This window comes from Mus musculus, chromosome Y, assembly GCF_000001635.26.
Source record: "Mus musculus strain C57BL/6J chromosome Y, GRCm38.p6 C57BL/6J".
Taxonomy (NCBI): Eukaryota; Metazoa; Chordata; class Mammalia; order Rodentia; family Muridae; genus Mus; species Mus musculus.
Window position 1 is genome coordinate 5191209 of NC_000087.7, and position 12126 is coordinate 5203334.

The following is a 12126-nucleotide window of genomic DNA, read 5'->3' on the forward strand; positions in this document are numbered from 1 at the left end:
GAGGGAAGGGGTCTCTCCTTTGTCCAAACCACTGCACAGCACACAAGAGGCAGGACCAGGTTTCCCATGCCCGTGCCCACCAGGCAGCTGAGCAGAAAGCCCCAAATCTAGGGACAGCTCTACTCTGCTGCTCAATCAAGGAAGGCTGTCACTAGAGGCAGGTTTTGAGATCATATATGCTCATGTCTGGCCAGTGTGTAGACAGCCTCTTTTTGCTGCCTGTGGAGGAAGATTTAGAGCTCTTGGCTTCATCTCTGGCTCTAACAAAAGATCTTCCTGAAAACTACCATGCTTCTCAGCAAGACAATTATGAAATTAACCACTGAAACTGTAAGTCAACCCCAGCAAAGTTCTTTGCTTTATAGGAATTACTGTGGTCTCTTCATAACAATAAAACCCAAATTTCGACACCTTCCATCCTTACCCTCCAATTCGTTCTCTAAATTTCTTTCTCACATTCACATTTTATTTTATACTCTATGATAATGATTAAAACGTCCAGGTAATAGTAAATAAACAGTAAATTACTAAGATTTCTTTTTGTGAATCTATTCAACATTTTATCATTTTTATCATAAATGTAACACTGTACTTGTTTTGAATACAAATAAAATCTCAAAGTAAAATGAACTGAAATAAGAGGATACTAGCCAAAGAAGTACAGATTTCCTAGGATACAATCCACAGAACTCAAGAAACTTAACAACAAGAATGGTCCAAGTAAGAACGCTTCAATCACACTTGTAAGGGAGAAGAAAGAAATCACAAGAGGCAGAGAGAGAGAGAAAGGAAAAAGAGAGAGAGAAAGAGAGAGAGAGAGAGAGAGAGTGAGAGAGAGAGAGAGAAAGAGAGAGAAAACTAGGTGGGAGATGGGAGGGGGAGGAAAAAAATGAACACATTCAGGTATGGGAAGGCAGGAGAAAAGCCGTGAGGGTTAGCAGCTCTCCCAAGTCTGACTGCCCAGAGCATAGGAGGAACTCTGGCCAGATGTGGGCTATCCTCCCTACCCCTCCTTCCCCTGCCCTCATTAGTTTCCACATATTTGGTTCTAAATTTTCATTTTTTAATAAGTCTATGACAATCCTAGAACTTAGGTATCACAAAACTGGTTCATCCTTGTTTTCTGCAATGATCACTTTTCATAATATTAAAAGAGCTGGAGTTCTATTCATCCCTCCATGTTAAAATTAACTAGGCCCTAAGATTGCTGTTTTTACTGACTGCATGTGCTGCTGTTCCCAGTCCATGTCTCCATTCAGAGATCAAAAATCCGCAGCAGCCTTATGACTTGACTAGGACAATTGAGAATCCTGAAATGGGTTACTGGGCCCAACTGGCTAATAAAGAAAATCCACTTGAGATGTCATGGTTTCCATATTTAACGTTTGATCTGTGCCGGCTGGCTGATAACTCATGGCCTGACACCCAACAGACTTTACAACATTCATACACTAAGTAGACTTAGGGAGACTTTTTTATATGTCTCGGGAAAAGAGAACTGTGGCATATGGGGAACCAGAACAATTCTATTATGCTTTTTGGGGTTGTGAAACATCGGGATGGAAGGCATCAAAAGAAGATCTTATCACAGTCACCTGACAGGGGAGGGAATCTGAAGTTCAACTTATGTTCACCAGCCTAGGAAAGCAGGAAAAGGGCTGGGAAACTGGGAAACCTTGGGGCCTCCGATTTTATATTATTGGGGGGAAAAACCTCAAACTCATTTTCACAATTAGGCTCCTGATAAAACCAATAGTAAAGCCCCTGAATGTGACTGTAGGACCAAACCGAATTCTGGCAAACACTAAACCTATAGAAAGAGGTCTTGCCCTGAAAAACCTATGCCAAAGCCTGTTCTCAAGCCAGTGTTTGTTGACCTCCCAGTCCTTCCTCAGCAGGCTCCCCGCCCCCGTAGATCTACTCTGGTAAATGATGCTAAAAACCTTTCAGATTTTGACCAGTTCCCAACCAGAGCTAACCATCTTCTGCTGGCTGTGTTATTATGCCAGAAACCCTTTTTATGAAGATGTTGGATTTATGTCTAAATATAATGAGTCCGAGAGAGACACTGCATGCATATGGTCCCAAGAGAAGAACCATAACCATACAGAATATATCAGGACAGGGGACCTGCCTGGGAAAAGTTCCCTTGTCACATCAACATATGTGTAACCAAAATACCCCCATGGTGCATTCCAAATGGGTTATTTCCCCTGAACAGGCATGGTGGGCCTGTTCAACAGGGTTGACTCTGTGTGTGCACGGAGAGGTTCTTAATTCCCCTACTGCAAAGGAGTTCTCTATTCTAGTCCAATTGGTGCCATCCATAACCTATTTTTCAGAGGAAATAGTGCTGAAGAACCTAATAGGGCATGTTGGGGGAGACCTCAAAAGACAGAAGAGAGAGATTATTTCCCTAACGTTGGCTATAATTTTGGGAGCAGGACTACCTGGTGCAGGCACTGGGATAGCAGCCCTAACATTGTAAGAGAATAACTATACAGCCTTAAATTAGATACAGATCAAGACAGCCAATGCTTATAAAAATCCATTGCACACCTAGGGTGAAATGTAGATTCCCTGGCTGAGGTAGTTGAACAGAACAGACAAGGGTTAGACTTTGTGTTCCTGCATCAGGGAGGCTTGTGTGTTGATGTATTCAAAGAATGTTGGTTTTATGTAAATCACTCTGGCATCAAAGAATTACTAGCTAAGGTTAGAGAAAGCATAGAAAGGTGCCAAAGAGAACAAGAAAACTCCAAAAGCTGGCATCATTCCCTATTTGATAATTCCCCTGGTTAACTACACTCATTTCCACAATTACAGGGTCACTTGTAATTTTTTTGTTGCTGCTCACATTTGGGCCATGCATAATTAAAAAGCTTTTGCAGTATATAAAGCAGAGATTAGGGACTATTCAACTGATGGTGATGAGGTCCCAGTACAAATCAGTTAGCACAGACGATTTAGGCCTATAAAGAGTCCAAGATTGGCCTCTAGTGTCACCAAAAAGAGGGGAGAATGTTGTAACCCTCAGATTACTAATACTAGAGAGACTTCAGTGTTGTACAGACAGAGGCTCCCATCCTCCTTTCCCCCTTCCCCCTTCCCCTGCAGCTATGGAGATAGCAAACAGGTGGTTTCTGTACTGCATCCTCCTGCAGCAGACTGGGCTGCCTCTTCCTCCCCTAGAGTTACAATGACAGGGCCCATAATGAGGACACATTCTCTCTGCCTCTGTGTCTGCAAAAACCAAAACTCCTGCTTGAAAGAACTCCAAGTACCTATCCTGGAGACCTTAGAGAAAAAGCAAGCTCAAGGGACAACATAGAAAAAGTAAAAGGTAAGCAGATGTCAGGTCACAGACATATAAACCTGGCCATAATGTTAGTCCTTGAACAAACACTCATTACCCCCCTCCCACTTCAGTACTATTACACCTTCTAGTCACCTTTTCTGTAAATATTTACACAATTCCTATACTGTATATAAACCCAATGTTTTTTTTTTTGATTCAGGGACACTTGCCAGCATTCATGCAGTGAATGCTAGTTGGGCCAACCAAGGTTGAACTTGAAAATAAGATTTTTTGTGAGTTTCAGTAGAGTTTGTAATTCTTGGGCTCATCTGGGTTTCCTGTGGACACAGAGCAAAACATACTTAGATATTAAAAATGAGGACATAAAAAAAATGCAAAACCACCACCACCAACAACAAAAACAACAACAACAACAAACAAAAACAAAAAACAAAACAAAAAAATGAGGACATCCTGAGATTAATAGGCATACAGATGGAACCAGAAAATACCATGCTTAGTGAGGTAACTCAGACACAAAAGAACATTCATGATATGTATTCACTAACAAATGGATATTAGCCAAAAACCTCAAATCAAACCAAACCAAACCAAACAAACAACAACAAAAAATACAGAATACACAGGATACAGTCCACAGAACTCAAAGAGCTCAAGAAGCTGAAGTACCCAAGTGAAGACGCCTCGGTCCTAATTGGGAGGGAGAAGAAAGCAACCACAAGTTGGGAGGGAAGAAAGAACATGGAAGGGAAAGTGGAAAGGGGTAGAGTGGAGGATGGTTTCTGATCTGGTATTGGATAAGGGAAAAAGAATGAAGCCTTGAGGGCCAGCAGAAATAAGGGAAATAGGCAAACTCAGGAAATAGGATGTTTCAAGGATGCCCAATAATGCACCAGAGACCTGGGAGGTGAGAGATTCCAGCTTCTGGCTATTATAAATTAGGCTGCTATGAACATAGTGGAGCATGTGTCCTTATTACAAGTTGGAACATCTTCTGGGTATATGCCCAGGAGAGGTATTGCTGGATATTCCTGGATTACTATGTCCAATTTTCTGTGGAACCACCACACTGATTTCCAGAGTGGTTGTACCAGCTTGCAATCTCACCAATAATGGAGGAGTGTTCCTCTTTCTCCACATCCCCGCCAGCATCTACTGTCACCTGAATTTTTGATCTTAGCCATTCTGACTGGTGTGAGGTGGATGGAATCTCAAGGGTGTTTTGATTTGTATCTCTCTGATGATTAAGTATGTTGAACATCTTTTTGCTTCTCATACATTCTGTATTCCTCAGTTGAGAATTCTTTGTTTAGCTCTGTACCCCATTTTTAATAGGGTTATTTGATTTTTTGGAATTCATCTTCCTGAGTTCTTTATATATATATTGGATATTAGTCTCATATATGATTTAGGATAGGTAAAGATCGTTTCCCAATATATTGGTGGTCTTTTTGTCTTCTTGACAGTGTCTTTTGCCTTACAGAAGCTTTGCAATTTTCTGAGGTCCGGTTTGTGGATTCTTGATCTTACAGCACAAGCCATTGCTCTTCTGTTCAAGAATTTTCCCCCTGTGCCCATATCTTAATGGCTTTAATCCACTTTCTTCTCTATAAGTTTCAGTGTCTCTGGTTTTATATGGAGTTCCTTGATCCATTTAGACTTGAGCTTCTTTTTCTTTCTTTTCTAGATATATTGGATTTTTTGCTAATATTCATTATAGAACAATATGTGAAATGTTCGTAAAAAAAACATTCCTAAATGTTCCATAACCTTCCCAAACACTGTCTCTAGCTGGAGACCAACTGCTTAAATATATTAGCCTACTCAAAATATTATATATTCAAATCATAATAAGACTGAAGGTATGGTGACAGCTAGAGGCGTAAATTGCTTCTGAGTAAAATGTTCATACTAAATGGACAACTTTGACCATAGAACAGGCACTGAGTTAACATGTCAGTTGTGGGCATAAATATACCACCTCCTGTTTAAACGTGTATACTGTGTTTAAACTGTGAGACAGACTTTGCAAAACCTATTCTCTTGTTTGTCTTCACAATATTTTATTATTGAATAAAGCTTATTTGTATGAATTTTATTACTTGTCTAATTGGTTGTTATATAGGAGATAGGTTGCCAGGCATATTACTTCTATGACTTCTACCTTTGTGATTGCTAGTCTTAGTTGTTAACTTTACTGAATATTGAATTAACTAAATGTGAAAAGCACTGGATATAAGTGATTTTTGGTTCATTGCCTCATTTGAGGTCTAAAAACCTATCCTAACTCTGGGACACATATTCTTGTGCTAGCCTATGTAAAGCACATAGAAGACCCCTTTGGTTTTTGCCTGCTTGTCTTCATTCTCACAGGTATACTTGTTCTTTTGAAGGTTTTAGAGTATATTTCTTTGAGAGTCCAACATATACTGAGGAACATCTGGGAAATTCAGTCTTGTGGACAGAATATCTGTTGGATTCCTTGACTTTCTTTCTATAGACATCTATTTTTAAATACCTGGGCTGGACCACAGTGTATAAATCCCTCTACAAACACCACACACACACACACACACACACACACACACACACACACACATAATTATTTCAGTTTTTTCTTTAAAGAATTTTGACTACCATACCTAAAATCTCTAAAATCAAATTTATCTTCCTATATCCAATTACTTTCATGCTCCTGTTTTGAAGATATTCGAAACTATGTCATACTATCCATTTTACAAATTATTTTATTTATTTATATTTCAAATGTGATCCCCTTCAGCATACTCCCTCCATGAGGCCCCTACCACACTTCCCTCATCTCTCTAAAAGGTTACTCTCCCACACACCTCTCTAGAATTCCCCTTTTCTGGGGACATAAAGCTTCCACAGGACAAGCACACACCCTCATCGCACTGAGGCCAGACAATGCAATCCTCTGCTACATATGTATAGTAGGGGTTATGGACTAGTACATGTATGCTTTTTGGTTGGTGGCTTAGTACCTGAGAATTCTGGGAAATCTAGTTTTTTCATGGTGTTGTTCTTCCTATAGGGTTGTAATTCCCTTCAGTTCCTTCAGTCTTTGATCAAACTCTTCCATAGGGGATCCTGGGTTTAGACCAATGGTTGGCTGTAAATATCTGCATCTGTCTCAGCCATTTGATGGCATAGCCTCTTTTAGGACAGTCATGCCATGTTCCTGTCTGAAAGCATATCTTGGTCAATTAACAAATGGGACCTCCTGAAACTGAAAAGGTTCTGTAAGGCAAAGGACACTGTCAATAGGACAAAATAGCAACCTAGTAATTGAGAAAATATCTTTACTAACCCTACATCTGATCGAGGGCTAATATTCAAAATATACAAAGAATATAAGAAGCTAGACTCCAAAAAAAAAAAAAAAAAAACACCCTAAGGAAAAAATGAGCTCTAAAGCTAAACAAAATTCTCAATTTAGGAATCTCAAAAGCCTGAGAAGCTCCTAAAGAAATGATCAACATCCTTATTTATAGTGAAATAGAAATCAAAACCACGCTGAGATTCCATCCTAAACCAATCAGAGTGGTTGAGACCAAAATGTCAGGTGAAAATAGCTGCTAGAGCAAATGTAGATAAAAAGAACACTTTATCTTTGCTAGTGGGATTGCAAAATGTTTTCCGGATTCCATAATCTGGAAAATATTCTGGAATTTCTTCACAAAATTGGAAATAAGTCTATCTGAATATTCACATATACAACCTCTGGGCATATACCCCAAAATGCTCTACCATATCATAAGTAAACAGTCAGTGTTTACACAGCAGCCTTAATTATAATAGCGGAGGTTCAGGGACTATGCGGAACTTAGTAAATTAATCTGAACAGGTGAGAGGGTGCACCACAGAACCAGACAATTTCTGGGAAAGTCGGAGCCCAGAACCGTAGAGGCAGCAACCTATTTGGGGAGCAGAGAGAGAGCCAACCTCCCGACCAGAGCCCAGGTATCTGCCTGGTTCAGAAGGCCTCAGACTCAGGAGCAGCAGGTGCCACCTTAGTTCTGGGATGCCACCGAACTTAGGAACTAAGTCTGCACAGGTGAGAGTGTGCACCACAGAAGCTGACAGCTTCTGGGACCTGCCAAGCAACAGAGCTTCTGGAAAAGGTCCTGTTTTGGGCCCACTTCTTCAGCCAGGATGAGGTGCAAACACAAGATAATCTGTGCACCTTCCCTGTAATAGGAGAGCTTGCCAGCAGAGAGAGCTCTGAGCACTGAAACTCAGAGGAGAGAGTTTGTCTCCCAGGTCTGCTGATAGATGGTAACAGAATCACCAGAAGAACAATCTTGAAACAGGTCAACTATAACAACTAACTCCAGAGGTTACCAAATGGCAAAAGGTAAACGTAGGAATCTTACTAACAGGAACCAAGACCACTCACCATCACCAGAACCCAGCACTCCCACTTCGCCTAGTCCAGGGCACCCCAACACACCCGAAAACCTAGACCCAGATTTAAAAGCATATCTCATGATGATGGTAGAGGACATCAAGAAGGACTTTAATATCTCACTTAAAGAAATACAGGAGAACACTGCAAAAGAGTTACAAGTCCTTATAGAAAAACAGGAAAACACATCCAAACAGGTGATGGAAATGAACAAAACCATACTAGACCTAAAAAGGGAAGTAGATACAATAAAGAAAATTCAAAGTGAGGCAACACTGGAGATAGAAACCCTAGGAAAGTATTCAGGAACCACAGATTTGAGCATCAGCAACAGAATACAAGACATGGAAGAGAGAATCTCAGGTGCAGAAGATCCCATAGACAACATCGGCACAACAATCAAAGAAAATGCAAAATGCAAAAAGATCCTAACTCAAAATATCCAGGAAATTGAGGACACAATGAGAAGACCAAACCTACAGATTATAGGGGTGGATCAGAATGAAGATTTTCAACTCAAAGGACCAGCAAATATCTTCAACAAAATTATTGAAGAAAACTTCCCAAATCTAAAGAAAGAGATGCCCATGAACATACAAGAAGCATACAAAACTCCAAATAGACTGGACCAGAAAAGAAATTCCTCCATACACATAATAATCAAAACAACAAATGCACTAAATAAAGATAGAATACTAAAAGCAGTAAGGGAAAAAGGTCAAGTAAATTATAAAGGCAAGTCAATCAGAATTACACCAGACTTTTCACCAGAGACTATGAAAGCCAGAAGAGCCTGGACAGATGTTATACAGACACTAAGAGAACACAAATTCCAGCCACAGCTACCATACCCAGCCAAACTCTCCATTACCATAGATGGAAAAACAAAAGTATTGCATGACAAAAACAAATTCACATATTACCTTTCAACAAATCCAGCCCTTCAAAGGATAATAACAGAAAAAAAAATTACAAGGAAGGGAACCTTGCCCTAGAAAAAACAAGAAGGTAATTCCTCAACAAACCTAAAAGAAGACAGCCACAAAAACAGAATGCCAACTTTAGCAACAAAAATAAGAGGAACCAACAATTACTTTTCCTTATGATCTCTTAATTTCAATAGTCTCAACTCCCCAATAAAAAGATATAGACTAACAAACTGGCTATACGAACAAGACCCAGCATTTTGCTGCTTACAGGAAACTCATCTCAGAGAAAAAGATAGACACTACCTCAGAATGAAAGGCTGGAAAACAATTTCTCAAGCAAATGGTATGAAGAAACAACCTGGAGTAGCCATCCTAACATCTGATAAGATTGACTTACAAGCAAAAGTCATCAAAAAATACAAGGAGGGTCACTACATTTTCACTAAAGGTAAAATCCTCCAAGAGGAAATATCAATTCTGAATATCTATGCTCCAAAAACAAGGGCAGCCACATTCATTAAAGAAACTTTAATAAAGCTCAAAGCACACATTGCACCTCACACAATAATTGTGGGAGACTTCAACACACTACTTTCACCAATGGACAGAGCAAGGAAACAGAAAGTAAACATGGACACAGTAAAACTAACAGAAGTTATGAAAAAAATGGATCTGACAGATATCTACAGAATATTTTATCCTAAAACAAAAGGATATACCTTCTTCTCAGCACCTCATGGTACCTTCTCCAAAATTGACCACATAATAGATCACAAAACAGGCCTCAACAGATACAAACATATTGAAATTGTCCCATGCATCCTATCAGATCACCATGCACTAAGGCTGATCTTCAACAACAAAATAAATAATAGAAAGCCAACATTCACGTGGAAACTGAACAACACTCTTCTCAATGATATCTTGTTCAAGGAAGGAATAAAGAAAGAAATTAAGGACTTCTTAGAGTTCAATGAAAATGAAGCCACCTCATACCCAAACTTATGGGACACAAGAAAAGCATTTCTAAGAGGAAAACTCATAGCTCTGAGTGCCTCCAAAAGGAAACTAGAGAGAGCATACATTAGCAGCTTGACAACACACCTAAAAGCTGTAGAACAAAAGGAAGAAAATTCACCCAAGAGGAGTAGACGGCAGGAAATGATGAAATTCAGGGGCAAAATCAACCAAGTGGAAACAAGAAGAGCTATTCAGAGAATCAACAAATCGAGGAGCTGGTTCTTTGAGAAAATCAACAAGATAGACAAACCCTTAGCCAGACTCACTAGAGGGCACAGGGAAAGCATTCTAATTAATAAAATCTGAAATGAAAAGGGAGACATAACAACAGATCCTGAAGAAATCCAAAAAACCATCAGTTCCTTCTACAAAAGGCTATACTCAACAAAACTGGAGAACCTGGATGAAATGGAGAAGTGTCTAGACAGATACCAGGTACCAAATTTTAATCAAGATTAGGTTAATGATCTAAACAGCCCGATATCCCCCAAAGAAATAAAAGCAGTCATTAGTAGTGTCCCAACCAAAAAAAGCCCAGGACGAGATGGGTTTAGTGCAGAGTTCTATCAGACCTTCAAAGAAGATCTACTCCCAGTTCTGCACAAACTATTACACAAAATAGAAACAGAAGGTACTCTACCCAACTCATTCTATGAAGCCACAATTACTCTGATACCTAAACCACAAAAAGACCCCACAAAGATAGAGAACTTCAGACCAATATCACTTATGAATATTGATGCAAAAATCCTCAATAAAGTTCTTGCTAACCAAATCCAAGAACACATCAAAACAATCATCCATCCTGACCAAGTGGTTTCATCCCAGGGATGCAGGGATGGTTCAATGTATAGAAATCCATCAATGTAATCCAGTATATAAGAAACTCAAAGACAAAAACCACATGATCATCTTGTTAGAAGCTGCGAACGCATTCGACAAAATCCAACATCCATTCATGATAAAAGTCTTGGAAAGATCAGGAATTCAAGGTCCATACCTAAACATGATAAAAAAAAATCTACAGCAAACCAGTAGTCAGCATCAAAGTAAATGGTGAAAAGCTTGAAGCAATCCCATTAAAATCAGGGACTAGACAAGGCTGTCCACTCTCTCCCTACCTATTCAACATTGTACTTGAAATCCTAGCCAGAGCAATTAGACAACAAAAGGAGATCAAGGGGATACAAATTGGAAAGGAAGAAGTCAAAATATCACTTTTTCCAGATGATATGATAATATGTATATGGGACCCTAAAAATTCCACCAGAGAACTCCTAAGCCTGATAAATAGCTTCAGTGAAGTAGCTGGATATAAAATTAACTCAAACAAGTCAATGGCCTTTCTCTTCACAAAGGACAAACAGGCTGAGAAAGAAATTAGGGAAACAACACCCTTCTCAATAGCCACAAATAATATAAAATACCTAGGCATGACTCTAAGGAAGTGAAAGATCTGTATGAAAAGAACTTCAGCCCTCTGAAGAAAGAAATTAAAGAAGATCTCAGAAGACGGAAAGGTCTCCCATGCTCATGGATCGGCAGGATCAATATAGTAAAAATGGCTATCTTGACAAAACAATCTACAGATTCAATGCAATCCCCATCAAAATCCCAACTCAATTTTTCAACGAATTAGAAAGAGCAATCAGCAGATTCATCTAGAATAACAACAAACCTAGGATAGCAAAAACTCTTCTCCAGGATTAAAGAACATCTAGTGGAATCACCATGCCCAACCTAAAGCTGTACTACAGAGCAATTGTGATAAAAACTGCAAGGTACTGGTATAGTGACAGACAAGTAGAATAAAGGAACAGAATTGAAGACCCAAAGAAAAATACACACACGCATGGTCACTTGATCTTTGACAAACAATCTAAAACCATCCAGGGGAAAAAAGTCAGCATTTTCATCAAATGGTACTGGTACAACTGGCTGTTATCATGTAGAAGATTGCGAATTGATCCATTCCTATCTCCTTGTACTAAGGTCAAATCTAATTGGATTAAACTCTGCATAAAACCAGAGACACTGATACTAATAGAGGAGAAAGTAGGGAAAAGCCTCGAAGATATGGGTACAGGGGAAAAATTCCTAAATAGAACAGCAATGGCTTGTGCTGTAAGATTGAGGATCGATAAATGGGACCTCATAAAATTGCAAAGCTTCTGCAAGGCAAAAGATGCCTTCAATATGACAAAAAGACCACAAACAGATTGCGAAAGGATGTTTACCTATCCCAAATCGGTAAGGGGACTAATATCCAATATATATAAAGAACTCAAGAAGGTAGACTCCATATAATCAAATAACCCCACTAAAAAATGGGGCTCAGAACGGAACAAAGAATATGCCCCAGTACAGGGGAACGCCAGGGCCAAAAAGTGGGAGTGTATGGGTAGGGGAGTGGGGGTGGGTGGCTATGG